The 24,078-nt window shown below is 37.0% G+C and overlaps 1 long non-coding RNA gene across 1 annotated transcript; it reads right to left on the minus strand.

Moving 5' to 3' along the window:
* Nucleotides 1-13,713: 13,713 nt before the first annotated feature.
* Nucleotides 13,714-15,701, minus strand: LOC121109478. Its single transcript, XR_005847360.1, has 2 exons — nt 15,157-15,701; nt 13,714-13,972 (listed from the first exon to the last, which is right to left on the minus strand). It is a non-coding gene; the product is annotated as an uncharacterized LOC121109478 (long non-coding RNA).
* Between the last annotated feature and the right edge of the window lie 8,377 nt (nt 15,702-24,078).

Here is a 24,078-nt window from a genome sequence, read left to right on the forward strand (position 1 = left end):
CACTTTTGAACAGGCAGCACTGCTGCTGCTGTTAGAGATTTTTGTTCATTCAGCTATCCACTTAAAACAGAGCTGTAGACCAAATCTTTGCCATGTGAAGTAACTGGAATGTCATGTCCCTTGCTCTGCATGTTCCCCTTCAGCAGTTACTTCACAGCAAAGAGCCAATTTCTGCCATGAAATTTCAAATATAACATGTATCCATGTTACCACATAATAGCAGCTTTCATTTTTATTGATTTTAAGATGATTCTTACATAGCAGATGTTGGAGTTACTCTTACTTCAATCTGTTCATAAACAGTTGAAGGAAATGGCAAAGTTGTTTGCAAATGAACCAATCTAGAGAAAAATCATGTGCAATAATAAAATTCATAAGACTCCAGTGCACAGCAGGGTAGTATTTTCAAGGTACTGAAACTGCACAGAAATAGATGAGATTTTTTTCTTCACAAATCCTACATGTATAACCTAAATTGACTCTTTTCACAGGAAGCACTGTCATTGTCATTAAAAGTTGAGAGAAACAGTGAAGGAACTTGTTTTTAATGTCTTTCCCAGAGAATAACATGCAAAATTATCTCATTCTATTTTCTGCATATAGTTTGTCTAGAACATTTTTGAAATTTTTCTTTATAGCCTTTTGGGGGAGATTATATGAAAAATTCTTACAAGACATTGAATTTTCATAGGATTTAAAACATTTATCTGAGAGGAGTAGTTCTTCCTTTAGAACCTCCTGTAGAAGCTTTCCCTTAAGAACATTTTTTAAAAAATCAGATTGGGTAAAAATTGTATTTTTTTCCACAGAAAGACTTAATTATCATTCCACTCACCCAAAAAAAAAAAAAAAAAAAAAAAAAAAAGTAGAGCCAAACAAATAATTTTCATAATTGTTACTTTGTAATCATAAACTTCATGTATTTTCTAGAGCAGTCATTGTTTTAAGTACTTGTTCACGCTTTGTAGATTTTGCATTAAGGAAGTAAAACAGGAAAGAGAAGACAGTTAGAGACAGTCAGGTCACATGGACATACAGGACAGCTTTGGAACTCACCTTTGCATTCATGAGAAGAATGAAGGAGAAGCTCAGCTGAAAGGGAAACATTTTCCCAGTTTATCACATGTCAGATGATGAGTTTCTTCCCAATGGGAAAGTGGCACACAGGAAAAGTATTGGCAACATGAAAGATTCACAGAGGATTTCATCCCATGAGACCAGACTGGCTGAATTAGAGGAGTTCAGAAAGATTGGAAAATTAATCTGCAGCACTTTCACAGACATTTTGGAGACATCTAATCTTCAAATGGGCACAACTCCTGTCTAAAGAGCAAACTGACAGGGGAAGTTCATTAAGGAGTGGGTCAGAAATGCCATAGATGATGAAATGGTGAAAAAAGACCACTGGCTTCCCTTGGTGAACAGGTAAGAAAGGGGCAGGATGTCCTCAGAGAATCTGTTTCAAATGAGAATAGTTGTGGAAAAGAGTGTGTTATAAGTACACAGAACCAACAGTAATAAATCATCAAGAAATCACTAGTCAAGAGCTCTATAGAATAAAGAATGCATTAGTGGGTGTGTGGAACAGTATTGTTTGAGTAAAGAAAAAACAACTAAACATGGCTCCTTTAAGGAGGACCTTTAGAAGTATCTTAGAGGTCACTGAAAGGATCAAGAAGTAGATTAATAGTAATAGAAATAAATGACTGATTTCTTCTATCCTGATTTCCCATAGGTCTTTAAAGGGAACTAAGAAGCAGTGGGTTAAGAGAGGAGGCCCTGGCATGTACAGTAAAAAAAGAAACAACAACAAAACATAGGAAACTGGTAAAAGGAGTAAATGAACAGTTCTTACAGGTAATGGAGATCAACAGTGGATTCTGAAAGGATTTTTGTTGCTGACCTATGAAGTTTAATACATTCATAAATGACATAGAATAATCAGTGGTAAGTTTTGTGGATGGCACAAAATTGTTAAATTATTAAGATGAGAGCCAACCGTCACATGTTGCAGACTAACTGACAAGACTGAGTGGGCAATAACAAGTCTGATAAGATTCAGTGAAGACAAATGTAATGTGTTACCAATCTTTTAAAACAGTTCTAGCTTCAGAAAATTGGATTTTGAGCTAGCTGTTACTTCACAGGAATGAGAACTTAGAATCATAGAATAGAATGCAGAATCATAGAATATCCTGAACTGGAAGACTTCCACCAAGGATCACAAAATCCATATCCTGGCTCTACACAGCACCATCCAAAATCCAAACCATATGTCTGAGCACACTGTCCAAACACTCCTTGAATAAAGAATAAGCACATATTAGAAACTGTTAAACAAAGGAGAAAATTTCTACTTGCTGCATAAAAGTACAGCTCATCCATGCTTGTTCTGTGAGTTTGGAAAATATATGATCTGAGATATACAAAATCATATCAGTCATGGAGAAGAAGTAGAGGAAGAACATTTCATCATTCAAAAGTAATTTAATAATAATCAGGCTGCATCAATGCTTAATGTCAATTACAAAACTAGTGGCCGTAAAATGAAGACAGTGGTAGCATTTGAAAAAACAAGAGGAAGTTCTTTAAATATTGGACAGTGGTGCTGTATTACTGCTTGCCAGTGGCTGTTTCCATGCAGAATGTTCAGATATCCAAGTGGATTGTGGATGAAGTTCTGGAAGAGACATCCAATGCATGTTTTGTAAAAAGACCATCTGTAACAGACTTGGAAAGTCCACTGAACTGGAAATTGTTGGAAACTGGGAGTCATTAGGGAGAACCCTGGCCTCATATGAACTGGTTCTTTTCTTACTCTTCCATAGCGGTCTGTTCATAGCTATAGTTGGGTAGGTACAATGGTCTAGAAGAACCTTTTGTCAGGACAGAAAACATAGTATTTATTTTCCTGTGTGTTTATGGTTCAAAAAAGACAGTACCTTATTTGTTGTCTATGAAATCCGAAACATTATTTATAGTAGCATAAAGCTGTTTGGTCCCATTGCAAGTTATCTAGAATACACTGTGATCTATACAGGAAATACATACAATTCCACAAAAAAAACTGCTTTTATATTAACAGTTTGCACTCCTAAATTAAAACAAACAAACAAACAAAAAAAACCCATTACACAAAGCTATTTGTGACATCTGGAGAGAAGGCTGTTTCATTTGTCAATGATTAAATGAATGATTATTCCAACTAAAGCAAAGTCAAGATAAGGTGGATTCTAGAATAAGAATCCTGTAGTAGGATGGAAAACAGAGAGAAAATATTTTAAATCTTATTTACCCACAATTAAGCACCTGACAATTCAGCATATATTGTAAGTACTTCATATGCCACAGAGATTAAAACAACGATACAAGGGACCGAGCACTTTGATCACATAGATTTTGGAATCAATCTCTGCCCATCTGGAAATCCTGTTAACACAGTGTGAGATCCATTTCATTTAACATTAAATGCTACAGTCTATACCTGACTTAGTTGTCTGGACTCTTGTGTTCAACAGAAATATATTTTTAACATGCTACACATAGGATAATTCTAGACATGTACATTATGATAAGCTGAGGTACATCATCAAAATGCTTGGTTGTTTCAAGCAACATTAATAGGAGTTCAGAAAATTATCTCACAAACAGAAAGCTATACTTTAGTCATCTCAGATTTAGGTTCAATAGCTCCTACTGCAGATGCTCACATGTTAAATAGGTAGAACTGTTTTTCCTGAACATACCTACAGTGTTGTAAAAGCATCACATCTTTGACTGATTCAACAGATAAAACCTTTCATTTCTTGGGTAGGCTGTATACTGTAAAATGAAAATCACAGGGTTTCTTTGATCTTCTGGTGTTCTGGCAAAATTCCCACGGTACTGTCAGATGACAATGCAAATCCAGTGTAGTGGCTGCTTTTCAAGGGATGTAGCAGAAATTGAAAAGAATAACTTTTAATGTGTACCATAAAGGCGTATACACCCACAGTGAGTACCTGTGTTTGTATATTACATCACTATAAATAAATGGACCTTTTATAAGATGAGTATTCACAGAATCGCAGAATTGTAAAATAAAGTAACTTGCATTCTGACCTTATCAGTCCCTTAATTTACATTCAATTAAGTGGTGCAAGTCTCCCATTATAGTTTAAACAAAATCAGAGCTCTGATTGGTTAAAAAACTAAAACCATAGTCTATTAAAGTCGCTAAACTGGTTTTTGACACAGTTTTGTTTCAGGGAGATGCAAAATAACATTTTTCACCTCCACTTATTTGATTAATTTAGTTTAATGCTGAGCTGAAGCAAAGCTGTGAGATCCAGAGCATGTTGGAGAGGAAGGAAAGTTTATTTTCCAGTTTCAGGTTGTAAGCAATGATGAGGTGTGAAATGCTGAAGAGCACAGAAGCAAAAATAATCAGTTGAAGTAGTGGTAGTGAATACTTTCTTCATCTAAAAAATTAATTAATTTGCATGAAAACTTGTTTTGATATATATTTGTATGTACTTATATATATACATTTATATGGTTTTATTTGTCCAGTAAAAAATATAAAAATACTGGTTTGGTTCATTTTTAAGTGAATGTGAATTGAACTGAATTTCTATTCAAGCACACCTTTCCACAAATAATAAAGAATTCCATTAAATGATAATTCACTATTTATTGCATTTCAGTATAATAAAATCATACGTACTAAAAATCACAATAAATGCATTTAGTTTTATAACAGCTTAGACAAATTATAGCAGACATGCATCTTTCACTGAGCAAATATTCTCATTAAACTTACCAAATTAGATAATTAGAACAGATTTCATTTTGGAGAATATCTTAGGAAGAAGGGTAAATATTTTTTTTTTTTTTAAATTAATGCTGGCTGATTTAAATGATACTTAAAATGATTACGATTTGAACTGTTTATCTTGGTGCACTGTATATACATACTGTTTTTATATGAAGAAAATGACAACTTTTTTGGAAAAGGTTGAAATATTCCCCTGTTCCATGGCTAGCTATTGAATATGTACATATACATTTGGTACTGTTCTATCACCTATGTTTAGGAGCTGTAATTAATGCAGCTATTCTAATCGTGTTGCCTGCTTTGTCTGTTGGTGAAAGATCTTTGTTAAGAAATCTGAGTACACAGATTTCCACAGTTGTCATAGACATATCTAAGGAATCTAGGAGAGTCACACAGCAGTGCATACGTCTGCATTTCTCAACATTTCAAAATGGGAATTTGTAAAATGCAGATAATGTTAAAAAAGAAGTTTCATAGTACAGCTAGTGAAAATAAAACAGAGGAATATTATAAACTACTGGACTATGGCACTCTGCTGCAGGTAGAGGAGGATTGTGCAGTGGCTTCAGACTCTTTCCACCTAGGGTCAAATTTCCTATTTCCACCTAGGTCAAATGAAGATCTATGTTGCTGAATTTTAGCATGTGGGGGAAAGTCAATGTTAATTTCTAAATATCATTATGTACAGAAATAGTGTGCTTGAAAATTCACAAAATAGGTCTGGAAAGCTCACAAAATGCCATCCCCCCTTCCCTCCCCCCCAGAATATATAAATAAATAAAATATAAGTTGGCACTGATTTATTAAAATTATTTCATGTAGAAAACATCTTTTACACTCATCTACCTTAGCCTCAGTAAACTGTAATGGTGGAACTTTCTATAATAGTGAAACCTAAATTTCTATGGAGTAATCAGCCAGTTCACACTACAACAGAGGATGTTAGAGTGAGGGAGACATGTAGCAGTCAAAAATTGCACTACCTGCCAGCAAAATCCACAGAAAATATGCCACTGACATCACAACTAAAACAAGCCAAATAATTTCTTCCTGCCTGATCATATTTGTCACAGGAAAAATAATGTAATTTCTCAAATAATTCTAAAATTCAAATGCAGATACTCACATAATTCTTGGCAGGTAGCATAACTACAGAACAGGACTAATTTGTGGAAATAGAAGAATAGTCGCATTACAAAGATAGATTTTCAGATATGATTTGTTATAACTATTGAAACCTTCTGAGAGCCACAGGAGAGCATAACAGTTGCTTTTAAAGCTAGATGATGAAGAATTTATATATGGCAAATTACATATGAGATGATAGATTATATTTGAATTACACATTAAACTGGAAGAATGTAGGTTATTTGAAGAAGGGTAAAATTTCTGTTTTCTTTGCTTTGAACCTTACAGAAAAAAAGTTAATTTTAAGTAGGTGTAATTAAATTAGCTTTTTTTTTTCCTTCCCTAAATAAATCAGAATATGAGTCTAATTAAGAAAGTTTACAGAATATTTAGCTGACACAGATATGTAATCATGTAGGTATAACCAGATGTAGTTCATCCTTGAATGATTAAGGAAATGAACAAAATACACTCTGATCGCTGTCTTTTAGAAGTCATGACAGACATATAATGTCCAGCAGATTGGAAAAGAACTATCTAATTCTCTATCTCCAAACTAATGGGGGAGAAAAGAGGACTCAATGAATTACAGATCTAATCAGCTTAGTTTCAAGCCCTGAAATATACTGGAAAACTTATTAAAGGTTCAGTTTGTGAGTGTCCAAAAAGATAATGAGATTATAAACAATAAGCAACATTAGTTTGTCAAGAAAATGAATATAAAGCTAATCTAGTTTCATTAAATATCTTACAAGATAAGAAGGAAAGAAAACCATGTGATACGGCTTGACTTAGAGAGGCTTAGGGCATTATCTATCATGGCATTTCTTAAACAATGTAATGAAATAAGAATAAGAAATTATAACATCAAGATGAGTGAATAGTTGGTTAAAATTGGATTTTAAATTGGCTTGACTAAGGTAAACTCTTAAAATATTATGCGCAGTTCTGAACAATCTGATCTGTGTTTCATTCTAATCAAGATTTTAAGTAATGAATTGCAATAAGCAATACATATTCAAGTAGGAGGGTGGCCTAGAAATTTCAAACATACTATTATTTGAGCAGAATAGAGTCATTGCACTTTCTAAAAAACTAGGCATCACCCAGGCAAAATACGGCAAATTAGTTTAGACTAATTTGATTTCATGAACCAATATTGTAGTTAATCTCTTTTTCCATTTATTTCCATGCTTTAATTATTCTTCCCTTTCAAATTTGTTCAAAAGCTTTTCATTATACATAGGTGAAACTCTCAGATGTATAGTTTTCAATAATTTTTTTCCTTGCTTTCAGATATATTTGTAGAATGCTATTCTTTCTTTTCCACAATTGCCAGCTAGATTCAGTAAGATTTCTTTCTGCTGACTTTGAAATTTTATCTACAGTGTTTTTTTCCAGTATTTTCCAATGCATATTATTCTTCCCCTCCAACCTAAGCATAGAAACTTGGCTTTCACCTAAAAGTGGACAGGAACATTCATCACTTGTTTGCTAAAAACTACAGGGGAGATCACAGATGCTGGTGCTGACCTTCTTTTTGGGTAATACTTCTCCAGCTACTCTACTCTCTAATTTCTGGAGAAATGAACTCAGCCCACCAGGTTTCTTTTCAAGCAGTGTGCAAAGAATCATGGCAATGGCTTTTTGCAGGATGAACAACCACCACTGATACGCAGCTCTCCAGGAAGGCTGATCTGTTTCACAGGCTGAGACCTTCAGCTCCATTTACAAATCCATGAGTATGTTCAGATGGTTAAATCTTGTGTTGATTAATCAGCCCTCTCAGTACTATCCATTTCAGTCCAGTTTTTCATACCTGATCTCTTTATCATCCTTCTCTAGCTTATGGATTTCTATAAGTTACTACACTGACAATCACTTACAGTTAGAGCCAAAACTACACTCAATACTACTCTCTCTTTTACAGAAATTTTATCTTAACACATCCTATCTTGAAGGCCTACTGAAGAGTCTTAATACTGCCACTCCCAGAGCAGTCTGAGAAATTCTGCTTTACTTCTGTGATCACTTATCCCTCCAATTTGTTGCATGCTGAATATGCAATGATATTTATCATTTTATTACTTGAGCTTGAACCTACCTACCAGTATTCCATTATATTCTGTTATCATGTGACAGCTGGCAGCAGAGGGCCAGTCTGACAAAAATGCCATCTGTGGTCACATCCAGTCAGTGGTGTGAGGTGAAGGGTGGTGCATTTCAGCAAAGGCAATTATGACATGAAAGATGGCCGTGCAGAGTTTTATGAGCACAGCATGCAGGCTTTTGTTCACCACTATTCAAAGCGCACTTCTGATGGTCTGTTCATCTGTTCATGGAATCACAGAATCATAGAATGTCTTGTGTTGGAAGGGACCTCAAGGATCACCAAGTTCCACCCCCCCTGCCACAGGTAGGGTTGCCATTCGCTAAATCAAGTGCTAGATCAGATTGCCCAGGGCCCCATCCAACGTGGCCTTAAATACCTGCAGGGACTGGACATCCACAGCCTCACACCAGGGACTTCACCTGACAGCCACTCCATTTTGAATATGATGGAGAGTGGCTTGACAACCACTTCAGTTAGTTCCTTTGGCACCCTGGAATGCATGTCATTGAGCTCCATAGATTTGTACACACTCAGTCTCATCACACGGTCTCGAACTTGCGTTTTACTTACAGTGGGAGGGTTTTTGCTTCCCACATAGAGTTCCAATGACATGAGAGATGTGGGAAGCCCAACTGACAGTGAGGACTGAGGCAAAGAATTGTTTGAGTATCAGCCTTCTCCCTGTCTACTGTTCTCTCTTCTCACTTACCTACTTGGTCTTTCTTTTCTGACTTATAGACCTATACTTACAGAATCCCCTTTTGTTATTCTTTGTATTCCTCGCCCGGTTTAGTTACATCTGTGTCTTGGCTTACCTGATGCCATCTCTAGACTTCTAACTGCTGTCAACAGACAAATATAATTATTTTATTGTTTGTTTTGAAAGTATGTTTGTGAATCTGCTATCCCTTTTTATGTATGTCAAATACACAGAGCTTGCTGTGTGACTTTAATAGTCAAAGTTTGGGCCCTAAAATGGACGTAGGCGCTGAAAGTGGATTTAGACATGATTTAACAGCACACTTTCAAATCCATAGTTTTGAGAATTCTGCTATTTAATGGTTCAGTTGCCAAAGTTCCATAATACCTCGGGTTTTAATTTCTTAGATTCCAAGCACATGAAGCTCTGCAACAGCTCATTTCCAGCATCACTTCTTTCCTGACAACTCTGAACTATTTGCCATCTAATATATGCCTAAACACACAATGAATAACAAGACTGGTAATGTTTACTGCCCTCTGCTAGTGACCTCCATACTAAAATGGAGAAGATGAGAAGATGACTTCTCTAAGAGCACACAGATAAAAAGGCCAGCCTATCACAACACTCCACGTGAGAATTAAGGGTTGTTCACTCTACAAATTTCTAAATATTGCAGATGGCCATTTCCTGATTCAGAGCGTGTTAAAGTTCTGAATAGGAAAATCTTACACTGGACTTTACCTTGGCAGAAACAAATAATTGAACTTCAAATTTAAAACAAACAAACAAAAAAACCATACCTAAGAAGGGCATGATTCTGTCACATTTTGTGAAAATCACTGAAATCAGATGAAGTCACTTGGGGTAACATAAGCACAAAATTATTCTATTAAGTTATTAAGTGAACTAAAATGTTACTGAATTTTAATACCTTATCAAGCTGTTTACATCAAGTCAGTGTATACTCTGTCAAAACTAAGATTTGCAGTTAGGAATTAATCTGGAAAGGTAGCTTGTTAGATAGAATTTACACTTGGAAAATTGGAAACCTTCAGATCTACAGTCACTAATTTTTAAACCAGGGAATGTATGTTATCAAGTGTATGACGAGTTCAAGGGGTGAAGCTTAGATTCAGAATGGAATAGCTCATATTAGGAAACCCAGAATGACTGCACTAAGTGTATAACACCACTAGCCATCTAAAGAAGAAAACTTATCTTCAACATGGAAATGCAAGGCTTCCATAGCCTCTTTAAGCATATATTTATGACACTATTATTTCAGATCCAAGACAAAGCTCATTAGCAGTGGAAGGCACAAGACGGGCACAGCTACTACCTGAATCCAGAGGCTGAAACAGGATGCACTCATGAGGTGGAAAATCATATGCCATTATATTAAAAACTGACTTGTCCCCAGAGCACAATGGCTTACCAAAACCATCTGACCAGATTTCAATCCAGAGTTTTTAGGCCTAGAAAGTTGAAATGGATTTCAGATAAATACAAAACATAATATTCCTGTTCCACATTCCCATATTGAGGTCTATTTATTCCACACTGGGATGAGAAAGTAGAAGAGAACATAAGCAAGCTATAATTCTCTCTGCTACTGTACCTGAAACACAGATAACAATTTCAGGAGGTAAAAAATTATGTTCATCTCTGTTTTTTCAGGTAGTCAAAAGAAGTGTACAAATAAAGTCTAGAGATAGTCTTGGTTACTGTTGCCTGGAATATATTAGGCAACCTGCAATCTGCAGCATATAAAGGAATCAAAGGGAAGGTATATAAACTATACAGGTTTATGAAGTGTCATACAAGTAACATTCTCAGCTGCTTTGATTTATTTCTTCTATCTCTCTTTCTCCACTCCCTCTTTTTTTTTTTTTTTTTTTTTTTTGACATATCATGCTTGGAAACAAAGTTTTTTGAGATAATAGCACTTCCATAGCATAGGGTGACTCTACAGGCATTCTCTAGTGTGGATCTGATTCATGGAACATTGTGCTCTTAGAGAAGGCGTAGAGAAAGTTCAACCTCTACAAGTAACAGCGTTAGTCAGGAGCAATCCCTGCTAACCAACTGTCTGATCACGTTCAAGGGTGTACTGGGCAAAAGGGCAAATGTTTTTCTCTGATATATAAGGAGAAAATACTGGGTTTGAGTTCAGAGATTATATCAGTCATCTGGCAGCAGTACCACTGTTACTGAAATATTATGTCTACTACTGCTATCGAGGAAGAACTGAAGAATGGAGAAGGTTCAAAATGATTGAAGGATCAGAAAACATTGCCTGCAAAGAAATCTTCAAAGGTCTGAATCTGTTTATCAAAAAATAAAAATAAAATAAAAAACTAAAATAAAAAAAATTAAAAATAGTGGTGACTTGATTACATGCTGTAAGTACTAATTTGGATAACAATCAGACTGAAGTCAGCTCATCAGTCTTGTAGATAAAGATAAAAGAAGATACAGTGACTGCAAACTGAAGCAAAGCAAATTCCAATTCAGGAAAATAAAGAAGTAAGAATTTTAAGAATAGGGATAATGAACCACTGAAATAATCTAACAAGATTATTGTTAGGTATTTTCTTAATAAACTGAATATGTAATTCAAGAAATAATTAATTTAGGAAAGGCTTGTGGTATGTATTATTCAAGAATTTAGAAAAGATGATGTTGATGATGATAATAATAATAATAATACAGATCTAATGTCAATCCTAAGCGTGTGTGGAAGCCTGAGCTTATTTAATTCAAGGAATATTTTGCCACTAACTTAGTTTTGTTATGACTTTTGATTTGCATTCTAAATTCTTTCATCTACAAGATTTACTGATAAAACAAGCATACACAGGCCCTAGATGAAGTGAGATATGCTATTTTTGAGATAATTAAAATATACTGAATACACTGCCAGTTATTCTGGATTCATAGAAGAGTGACACAGTTATACCAAGGATGCTGCTCATGTCCTGAGCTTGTGAAAGGGATCCCAGTTACAGGCAGCACTTCAAGAATAAGGGTTTTCTTTTTAAGCCCAAGTTCTGTGAGCCTTTCTAAAGTACGCTACCACACACAGCTAAACCAGGACAATTGAATACACGCCAAATCACATCAGAAGAGCATAATTGTTAGATCTATCTCTGACAGAGGGGAACAGAAGCTCTCAAAGCCAGCTCCACCAGCAAAGCTGCATCTCACATAACTTATGTCCTCAGAAAGGATACAGGACAGAAATGTACAGCAATGGCACACTGACCCTTTGTTACTGGGGTTTTAAAACAACAGTTTTTTTCTCAGTAGTAGATTTAAAATATGTCCCTGGTGTTTGTTAATGAAAGAGTGAGAACTGAAGTGCTTTTACCATGGAAGAGTTTTGATGTAAACCACAACCCCACAATACATTTGCTAATGGCTACACTTCACATTTCCAGCCTCCAAAGGAAATAATAGATGGTCTTAATGGAATACTTCTGTTTGAAGCTCAGGCTCTCCAGCATGCTGCACGTTACCACAGAGGGAGAGTAGGGATGTGTTTTTCTTAGTGTTTAAGGCTCAGTGAGCTGCTGACTCAGAATTGCCTTGCTTGAGGTGTGCCTTCCTTGCACATTAGTTCTTCCTTAGACCACGGGAGCCTTTTAAACAGCACTTGATTCTCTACATGGCAGCGGGAGTTTTGAGCAACATTCCCTTAGCACTTAGACTCTGTTTTTTCCATACACAGTTGTATCTATAAAAGATCATTTATTTTTAGCATACAGCCCAAGGGCCATCTAACTGAAGACTGAGATAGGGATGTTTAACATTTTTTAATGCCCAAATTTCATATTGCATGCACCTTTGATTTTTACTACAGAGAATGTTAATTTACATTAGTTAATGTAAAGTTTGTACAACATTTTTTAAGCATTTTTGAATGGACACATCAGTTATTCCCTAATCTGGCTACTGTGTTTTGATCTGCTGATAATAGAGCCCAAGGTTACTTTAATATGCTATATCCTGAATAAAAAAAAGTGAAAAGAAGCAGTAGGAAGGAGACATAGTTGAGTAGCCTCTATATAGAATCATAGAATCATAGAATCACAAAGGTTGGAAAAGACCCACAGGATCATCCAGTCCAACCATTCACCCATCACCAGTGGTTCTCACTAAACCACGTCCCTCAACACAACATCCAAATGCTCTTTGAACACCACCAGGGTCAGTGACTCCACCACTCTCTGGGCAGCCCATTCCAGTGCCTGACCACCCTTTCAGAGAAGTAGCATTTCCTAACACCTAGCCTGAATCTTCCCCGAAAATTTACTGTGGAAGACAGTGTCAAAGGCTTTGCTGAAGTCTAGGTAGACTACATCAACAGCCTTTCCCTCATCCACCAGATGGGTCACTAGATCATAGAAGGAGATCAGGTTGGTCAAGCAGGACCTGCCCTTCGTGAACCCATGCTGGCTAGGCCTGATCCCTCGGTTGTCCCACACATGCTGCGTGATCTCCTTCAAGACAGTCTGCTCCATAACCTGCCCTGGCACTGAGGTCAGGCTAACAGGCCTGTAGTTCCCCGGGTCCTCCTTCCAACCCTTCTTGTAGATGGGAGTCATGCTGGCAAGCCTCCAGTCTTCTGGGACCTCTCCAGTCAACAAGGAGCCCTGATAGATGATGGAAAGCGGCTCCGCTATCACCTCTGCCAGTTCTCTCAGCACTCTCAGGTGAATCTCATCCAGTCTGACTGTGTCCTCCTGAATTATGGGGGGTTTAGTCTGCTCCCCAGCCAAGACTACCAGGTCAGAGAGTGGAGTACCATGAGGATAACTGGTCTGACCTTTAAAGACAGACGTAAAGAAGGCATTCAGAACCTCTGCCTTTTCCTTATCCTCGGTGGTCGATCTATGTAATGCTATGTCATATCTATGTAGTACATACTGAACAAAGAAATTCAGCAAAAAATGACCATAAACTTCCATGTGCATTAGCTAAAAAGCCATCCTAAACAGCTTCTTGCTAATCTCTAGTTGGAGTGTCACAGCAGTTCAAGAGCTTGCCAGAACAAGCAGTCCAACACTGCCCATGTCCTTGGTCCCATCTGCATTGTCTGTGATCAGCCAGGCTGGAGGCAAGGTCAGGAACTTGGCTCAGTGGGGTCCCTCACCATGGTGGGATCAGCTGGATCAGGTCCCTGCTCCTGTTGGCTGGGCAACTGTTGGCTCTGGCACAAAGGAGAAGGAAAACATGCCCCTCAGAGGGAGTCAGCTTTAAAAGAAGACGCTCAAGCTCTCTGGCCAATAAATTCACACAATTTCCATCAGTATTATATACTTTTTCACTAAGAAATTAGGACATGCTCATTGTGCATGAGCAGATGCAGAATCATTGGCACCTGCATTAATACTGAGCACCTATCAAGATTTATAACGGAAACTCTTTGGTATAAAATCAAGATGCCACAAAAATTTTATCTCAAATAGGAATAGCTTCAGCATCCTATTTCAGCCTAATTCAGCAGGTTCTCCTTTTGCTCTCTCCACCACTGTAGCGTTGAAATTCAGTTTTCTCATTGCAAAGTTAGAGGGCACTATCTGTGTACTGAATTTGCAGGGCCTCAGCACTGTGATTTTCCAGGTCCTCTCTGTCTGTACTTTCCTTGACCTGCCTGCCTGGTTTTGCTGTGTCAGGGTTTTCTCTCATTTACTCTTTAAGGTGTCTGTGGCTAATTTGCTCTATTTTTGCTTATCTTTACATGGTACAACCATGGTTTTATACAGGTAACTGCAACAAGATGTAAGTCTATGAAGAAGGAGATATTTACAACTGTAACACAGTAATGTCATGTAAGTAAGCACAAGCCTGCCAAAAAGGGAAACCCTGAGAAGTAGAGAGGTAGGGTGCAGCATAGAATAGAGGACTGTGGCAATAACAAAGGGAAGGAATAGATCGTGTCTAACATGAAGGGCACTACGTATAGTAGTAAACTGAGATATAACATGGAGCTGCAGAGCAGTGAACAAATGGAAAGGTGCATATTTGTGATAGCAGATAAGTAAAAATGAGTAGAGTAAAGAAACATAAACTAGCAACATCAGCATCAGCCTTGCTAGAGAAGCACTCCAGAAGCTAATGACTTGTCCTCTGCAGTTGTTCAGAGCTACTGACTTTAAGACCAGATAAGGAGTGGAAAAGTGAGCATTCCTCAACAAAGGCATAAAAACTAAGACTTGTGTGTTAATATTTTAACTGTATTGTTGCTATTATTGAAACTTTTTCTGCATAGAAGTGTTGTAATTACATTATTATACTGTCTTTACCTATCTAACAAGTAGATCCAGACTCATAATGATTCTTGAATGACACTGTTAAGGCTTCCATTATGCTAACAATAAATTCTTGGCTTACATGCAATGTGCTTCCTCTTTTCCCGTAAGCAAAATTGTGCATGTAACACCGCCTCCTCCTCTGTTGTGCTCTACAGAAGTGATGCTGCCATAATAAAGGGCATTATGAGGAAACAATGAACAGAGCTAGACACTGCTTGGATCAATTTCATTACCAACAGAATCATGGCTACGTGCACTAGTCTGGCTCTGGGAAAGATTTGAGAAGATAGAATGCTCCCAGATGCTCCAGAAAAGCAATTTACTTATATTAGCCATGAAAAAATGTGCATGCATCTCCTTTCTTCTTAAATGAGACACTTACTGTGATGTAAACCAAAATTAATTCAGTTAAATTTTGCATATGTAAAACAACCAGAAGTGACAAAGAGCAAACCTGGAGTTACAAATATTGGAGACACCTGTAAATCTACTAAATGAGCTTTCAAATCAGCATGTTAATTAGGCAATTAAACAGCTCACAGTGACTAAGCTAAAACATCTATCCAGCCTTGTTCTGTAGTCGAGACAACTCTGTCTGACAGCACTGGCTATGAAACACCAAAGGACCCATGAATAGTCATGGCTTCTCAGAATGAAGGGAGATCTCTGTGCCATGAGAGAAATAGTTTCGCATATCTGAGATAAGGAAATGATGTAGGGGCATGTGTTATTAATGGTTTTACACAGTCAGATCTTTCTCTGACTATTCTGGGGGAGAGAGGGGAAGATGATGAAAATGCTTTGATATTGAATAACTTCCTGTTAAAGGAGAAGCATATTCAAGAGAAAAATGTTGTGAGAAAAAAATACAACAGAAAATGCAATCACATGCACTTTAGCACTTTAGATTTCCATTTTCCACCAAATAAAGACTAACAAAATGAGAGATTTTTTCCTTATTTTGTGATCATTTAGAATTCTTCAAGAATTCGGAGAAATTGTTTCATTATATTTTTTAAGAAAAATAAAAACAGATGATATATCATTGTGTATTTTGATTAACTCTTGTTTTTTTTTTTTTCTTTTTTTTTTTTTTTCAGTATTTTCTCTTTAGCAAACACATCCAAATCAGCTTTTCTAGAAAAGAAAGAATAGCACTTTATGGAACGCATGATCTCTCTCAAAAGCCTGGTTAAGTCTATTGTGACTGAGATGAGTAAATCATTATTCTACAAATTGATGTTTGTTGGCTCTAAAATTTCCTAGGATTTCTCTCAGCTAAAGAAATAAATACGTTTGCATTGGAAAGTATATATAACTCCTTCCCGCTGCTTCCTCTCCCCCACCAGTCTATAATTTACACCATCTTCCCTTAAAATTTCAGGACGTTACATTGGCTTCTGCATCTATTGTTCAAGATCCTCCTAAAATAATAGACAATATTTCATATGCTTCTCTTAAGCTCTTCATTATGCTATTGATTGCAAAGTATCCTTGACTTCAGCTCAACCAGGTAATTAAAAAAGTCTCAGCTTAAGCATGTGAAATGTCTCATTGAACTCAAACCTTTTGAGTTGATTAGTACTTAAAAGCTTGTCTGAATTCAGCCTGAGAGATTTCTTCTCTCAGAGCAGCTCAAAAAACTCTTTCCTCTTAGTAAAAAATGTCCTCTGTACTCGTTAATGTATTTCTTGTCCCCTTCGGAGAATCTTCTGATTTAGGAGTTGGATTTCAGTTCTTGGACTTGAAAATCTGCTCCTCTGAAAAAGTAATGAAAGCATATGTTATAAAATTGGATGTTTATTATGAAGTTCAAGAGGTTTCATTTGGGATACAGCTTGTTCCTGTGAAAAACAAAACAAAAAGAAGCTATATATACATATTAAAAAAAAAAAGTAAATAAAAAAAAGAAGTAAAAAAAAGAAGTAAAAATGAAAAAAAATATTAAAGGTATACATTCTCAAATATGATATTTATTATGAAGTTTCATTAGTGATACAGCTTGTTCCCATGATAAACAAAATGAGGTCACTGTAACACTGTAGCACGGCAACACAGCCCAAAGATCCCCTTACTGACCCTGATCCATCCAATCTTCAGAAGTTGTGACATTTTATAGTATCTTTGTATTTTATCATGCCATGTAATTATTTCCTCTCCCTTTTAGTTTATCATTTCATCACCTTTACAGCCAGCAAACACAACTAGAAACAGAAACTTTACTAAGTCTCTTTCAGGCAGAATTTTATCATTTGGAGAAATACTATTGTAGTACATGTAAAGTTTACAACTGCAGAGCTGAGTTATTGATTAAAATGTTTATGTTCTAAGTACATGACTGTTGATTTTGCACACTTGGATCATAGAAAAATAGTATAGGCCCTGCCCTGAGGCAGGTATTTTAATTCTGCACAGATTCAGATAGCATAGAGGTCTGGAAGTAGCAGGCATTAAAATGATGAATGAGATGTTAAAAATGTATAATGTCTCAGTACCACACAAATAAGAATATTGATTTCCTTTTAGCACTGAAGATTAATACACTGTAATCATTCCAGGGAAATTCCTAAACATTTTTATTGATCACGTATGAACACTGGTAACTGTAGTTTGTATTCCAGTTAAATAATACTCTTATTTTTAAAAGTTTTAGAACAGGAGTATTAGCCACAGGTAGTTATCTGTGAGAGTCCAGCAGAGGGCCGCAAAGACAATCAAGGGCTTGGATCACCTCCCTTACGAAGAAAGGCTGAGAGATCTGGAGCTGTTCAGCATGGAGAAGACAGAGGAACATAACAATGCTTATAAGTATCTAATGGGAGGGAGTCAAGTGGATGGGGCAAGGATCTTTTCAGCAGTGCTCAGTGGCAGAACAAGGAGCAATGGGCACAAACCAGAACATAGGAAGTTCCATTCAAAGATGAGGAAAAAAGTATTTACCGTGAGGGTGACAGAGCGCTGGAATAGGCTGCCAAAGAGTTTGTGGAGTCTCTTTCTCTGGTGATATTCAAAACCCACCTGAACACTTTCCTGTGTGACTTACTGTAGGGAATCTGCTTTAGCAGTGGGTTGGGCTAGATGATCTCTGGAGGTCCCTTACAAACCCCCTATGATTCTGTGATTCTGTGAATATTTGTAGGTTACACTTGAAAATAGCCAATTATTAACCGTCATTAGTCATCATTACTGGAGAAATTCCAGACATAAAGGAAATAAGGTCAAATGTGGCTGTCTAAAATTAGATGAATGAAGTATACATTTCAAATATAATTTCTAACTCTATTTGAAGGCAGATTTGATTTTCAAAGATGCTGAATAAGCCTTGCATAAGTTATACCTTTTTCAATACCTCTGAAAAACCAATGCAAAAAATGTGACTCTATCTGATATCCTTTAGACGCCTGTGGAATATAATGATATTCATGGTGTAAACTAGATCCTCCAAATCCCATTCTTGACATCAACTACTACAGTCTTGGACAGGTACTGCATTATTATTATTATTTTTTATGCTTCTTTTTCGGAATATACTTCCATATTCTCTAAGGCTTCTCATCCAATAATATTTCTGGTCTAGAATTATAGATGATGTATTAAATAGTTTTTCACAATTTTTTTTTTTTAATTTCAGATTTTGAAAAAGCACACCTTTCCTCAACATATTGAAAATTACAAAGCATGCCCAAGGCCAGTTTCTTTCCTTTGTGATTGCTGTTTTAGAGCAGAAAATATAAGTTTTATTGGTATTGAATTAATTACCTTACAGCACTGCTGTTAAAAGTTGTGAGTGCTATATTGGTAACTTCACGTTCTGATCACTAATATCAATTACTACTCAATCCGATACAAAGAAAATAAGGATCTTGACACACCTTCGTGCAGAAATGAATAACAACTTCTCTCAACATATTATTCATTAGAATCCTGTCTATTTTTACCAAGATTGTCTGTAACAGTAAAGAATGGACTGTTGATGACCATGACAACCCTACTGCTGGCACAGACTGCCCAGAGAATCCCTGAATGTGCTCAAGGCCAGGTTGAATGGGACCCTGAGCAGCCTTAGCTGGTGGTGGCAACCAGCCCACAGCAGGGGGTTGGTGCTCTATGATCTTTAAAGTCTTTTCCATCTGAAGCCATCCTATGACTCTATGATTTTGTCTTGGTATTTTTTAAAGATTTGCCACAGAGGGTCAATACTTTAGACTAGGATAGATTTGCATACAATACTAACATACACAATAGATTTTGACTTTTGAGCTGTCCATGGTATAAAGGCCACATTCTGCTGTTTTCATGTAGCTTGTGTGAATTAATTTTTGTTGGTTTTTCATCTGATATTTCTTCTTTGCACAGAAGAACAAAACCCAAAGCCCATGGGAGTTATCTTTTCTCTATAACTTCCCATTATCAGTAGTGAACATTAACAAATCTCTTGTCTGGGTTATTAAAAGAAAGTCGGGATCCACATAACCATGGAAACCCAGCTTCCAGCCCCCTCAAGCACATGACTGCTCCAAGCAGGCAAAGCCCTGGCAGTGGGAGGGTCTGATCCAGCGAACCCTGACACTTCTGCTGTTCTTCATTTGCCATGAAACTAGGCATTAAATCTTGTTTGAATTCATATTCAGTAGAGTCTTCATCGTGGAATTTGACTAAGGGAAAAATCTATACACCTAAAGAAACAAGGGAGGTTTTTATTCTGTGAACTTGAGTGAGTTTTATGTGTTTTTATTACTACCATTAAGTTGTGACTTTACCATGGACCTGTTTTGCTTTAGGTATTTGCACAAAATCACAATGAGAGACAGTACTTGTGAGGAGCTTACAAAGCTTACAAATATGAAGTAACTGGACAAGGTACCTGGACAGAATGAAGGTCCTTGTTTCACCACATCATTTAAAGACAGGCTTACTGTCAGTCACACTATCAGAAAATCAATTTTCTTTATGGAATCAATGCATAAACAATATCAACAATACACAGAAAATCTGTGCTGGAGTCAAAAGTTGAATCTACATTTCCTATGTACCACCGTTGCCTCAGCAACAAAGCCTTACTATCTTCCTACAAGAGGCTTTCATCTCCTGATCAGCTGGTCAGGTGCTTTTCACCAGAACAGATTTCACTACAAATTTAAAAACTGCCACTATCACACTTTTTCCCCTCCTCCATAAGGGAAGACTACAACCAGAAATCTTCACCAGTGTGATAGAAAAACCTGTTATCTTCACACGCGAGGTATTATGGATGGTGACAGGAAAGATGTTGAAACAACCTGCTATTCCAACCCTTCCTCTGTTGTTAAGCCTCTCATTTCAACATTTTTGTTTGTGCAAAAGTTCAGCTTTCAACTGAATTGTTATTCCTGAGACACTGTGCTGCATAGGGCTGTTTCCAGAATGCTGGCATCTTCAATACCTAAAACTACATGGATAATCTTGCCAAGGAATAGCTTCAAAGTTGTTACTGCTGAGTGATGCATCCAACTTATTAGTTTTGCATTCAGAGTGCCCCCACACATCCCAAAACTTTTGCAAGGGGCTATGCCATGAGGCTCTGCAGGCACCAATGGGGCTGCTCAGGGCACACATGGAAGGGCAGCACCTCCAGCAGCAAGCTCAGACTGAAGTTCAATCATGCAATGGTGCTATCAGAAACCCCTCTCTTGTCTTCTTCTACACACGCCTGTCAGCATTTTCTTCAAATATACGTAGCTCAGTCTGCATATTACTTACTATACAATTTTCAAAGAAACTTGAAAAATTTCTCCTAGGAGAAAAAGTAAATGACACTACATATGACAGTTGATAATTATGTTGCCTGCATCTATTTTAACAATGGTAGTAATTCAAGGGTGAGAGCTATGTGCAAGCCAGAGCATAACATGGACACTATTTATGTGCACTGTTCCAGTGCTGCTGAAAGCCTGAAGAGGGAAAGTCACTTGGCCTAAAATGAAGTGCCCATATAGAGTAAAAAAGACAGCAAGAACTGTTGAGATTGTTTATCCACTCAGCATTCAAAGTACTCAACTATCTTCTGAAGACGAAAGCCTGGAACCAGGACTGCTGTTCTCTGTTTTTTACATAATAATTCAGTAATTACATCTGGGATACAAGAAGTTAAATGAGTTTGGCCATGGTCAGGGTGATCAAAGATGAATCCACGGCACTGAACATCATTCCGGCAGCACATGTAGTCTTATACATCATCTAGCTTTGTCCTGCTTCAGTTAAACACACTATTAGTGAAGAATCAGTGCCTAAATTTCCAGAAGGCTTTTATTTTGTTGGTTTTGTTTTGTTTTGTTATTTTTTTCCCAAACTTTCCTGACAAGATTATCTGCTGGTCATAACCCATGATGGTGTAACATAAGGTATAAGTTTGCTTCTTGTAATGCAGTCCCTCCAGCAGACTGGTATTCAGAGGATGGATTACTACCAAGACCAATGCAACCAGAAGATTTCAAATGGCTGTTGGCTGACACCTGGTGTGGTTACATTGCAGGTGGGATATATCAACTCTAGAGTTTGTTTAGCTGACTCAGTGGCTAATGGAAACTGCATGTTCAGTGAAACTCCAGGTTGAATGGGGAGGCACATAATGAACTCAGACACCTCGAAGTATTTCCTAGAGACAGGTTACTGCTTGGACTTGAGTAAAATTTAGACATGTATGAGAAGTGGTATTTTCTTTTAGCGTCAGTATTCATTTCCAGCATCTGACAGGGAAGTTAAGGATTATTCACAATATTGCATTTCCCTTTTAAATAGATTTGCTGAAAACAGGAATTCTGTTTATATAACAAAATCTGACTTCAGCCCTATAAGTATAATGAAAGCTTTGCATCATAGATGACAGCTGTATGACAGATCTAATGTAGTGTGAAGAGTACAGTTCTCAAGTAACTGGGAGTTTCACCATTGCTGCAGACAATTTGCTCTGCTGTCAGTGCTGCAGAACATGCCACTCCCATGCCAGCCAGCTGAAGAAATGCCCTGGACAGATCACCCTGCCAGTTGGAGTGCAAGAACACTTTCCTCTTACAAAATTAAAATGTCAGATTTAAACAAATATAGACATAGCATTATTTGGAAACATGTCCAAAGTGAGCAGATGTAATTACATCCTGTTGTGGGAACAGTGAGCTCAGTTATAAACTGAAAGGCTTCTGCTCACCATCATTACCAAATAGACGAAGTGTTGTGACAAGGAGAATGGGAGTGGTGATGATGCAGGGTGTTACGCACCAGGCACTGGTGTGTAATTGCAATATCATTAAGTGATATATCTGGTAACTATAATTCATTCAGTGTCATTCTTCTTTCCTTTTGAACTCCTAAAAGCTGACTGAAAACATTTTAGCCATCACTTGTAATTCCACTTGGTCATAAAATGCTTCCAGTGCTATGTTTCTTGACCTATTTAGAGGCAGCAAAGACAGTTTGCTCTCTCTTCCCCAAAGCAGCCAATTTAGCTTTTTCCTTATTTTTATGCACTCTGCATAAGCCTTTTATTTCTGTCAACTGTTAACGACAAGCCAGCTAAATACCCACTCTTTAATTAAGTTCATTCTAGCAAACTGATGCAGAAACCTGTCGGAGTTATTATGAGAATACCGTACTTTTGCACAACAGAAATGAAACACAAAGCATCCCTGAATGTAAATTCCTGGTACAAACTCCATTTCTTGGTGGAAAACTCAAAATTATCAAATAGTTTTGCAAAACATATAGAAAAGTATGGGGAAAGGCAGAGTTGTTACCAGCTACAGAGCTGATCATTTTGACTTCATCACTGCCTCTCCCAGAGATGGGTGCCCATTTGACTGCAGAGAGCCCTCAGAGGGGGTATGGGAACTCATCTTAGTCCTACTGCTCTGTACAGATGAACAGCTACACTTAGGCATCTAGGGAATGTGCTTGCTAAACAGAGGGGGATATTATGATTATAAGCACCTATGAAAGCAAGCATTCATGGAGAATTTTGGGGCAAGGTAGTGGTTAAGTTGTTGGGTGATTTTACATGTCCTTAATCCAAATTTAAGCAAGATTTACATGGATTAAATCTCACTAAAACTACAGCCTAGAGGAGCAAAAGCCACTATAAATAATATTTCCTTTATAACCACCTATCAAACCTATTGTCTGATTAAGAACAATGAATGTCTGAAAACTTATCTGTGAAAAAGAACTGCAGGAAAATCTGTCTCTCAAACAGACTCTTTTATACTCACCACCAGTTATGTACACATTCACTTGGGTGCTCTTGCACTGGCATTCTTAAAACATCATATTATATTTGTTAGACATCACATTTACATTCTTTTAGCATTAACAGGTTTAGTGTCATCATTAGGGTTAAAGTGTTGTCATATCTTGACCTGACCAGTATAATTACATGTTTGGCACTGATAGTCTGAATTCAGAAATTTCTCATTTTCTTAAAAGAAGATTGCTATGTATATGCATACTCGTATGTCTATCATAGTTATTAATAACACTAGGCATCTCTGAAGACTGCTTTCTTCTTTTAAAGACAATGTTTACACACCTAAATATCTGTATTAACTTGTCTAATATATAAATTTTCTAAGTATAGCAAAATCCTTGTTTCTAATTGAATCAGTCTGTTGTCAATAGTCTAACTCTCAGTATCTTCAGCCTGTGTGCCATTAACTCATGATACGGGCACTGAATTGCCACTTTGCTATTAATTTGGAACAATCCCTAAAAACTCATTAAGATTTGGGTACTGATCATCATACAGGCCTTCATACAGGTTCTTTTCCTTTTTTATCCTCTTTTTTTTTTGTTTCCTGACCATCATAGGACACAAGAAATTGTGTACTATTGTCCTACTAAATGTGATCAGCAGGTTCATACAAAACTACATTCAGTCATTGCCATCCTTTCTGGGACCTGATGTTCAGTAGGTGTGAGTCTGCTGGACAGGACAATCCTTCAGAAGAACCAGCCATAAACTTATTGGGATCTG

The sequence above is a fragment of the Gallus gallus genome, chromosome 1, assembly GCF_016699485.2.
Source record: "Gallus gallus isolate bGalGal1 chromosome 1, bGalGal1.mat.broiler.GRCg7b, whole genome shotgun sequence".
Classification (NCBI taxonomy): domain Eukaryota; kingdom Metazoa; phylum Chordata; class Aves; order Galliformes; family Phasianidae; genus Gallus; species Gallus gallus.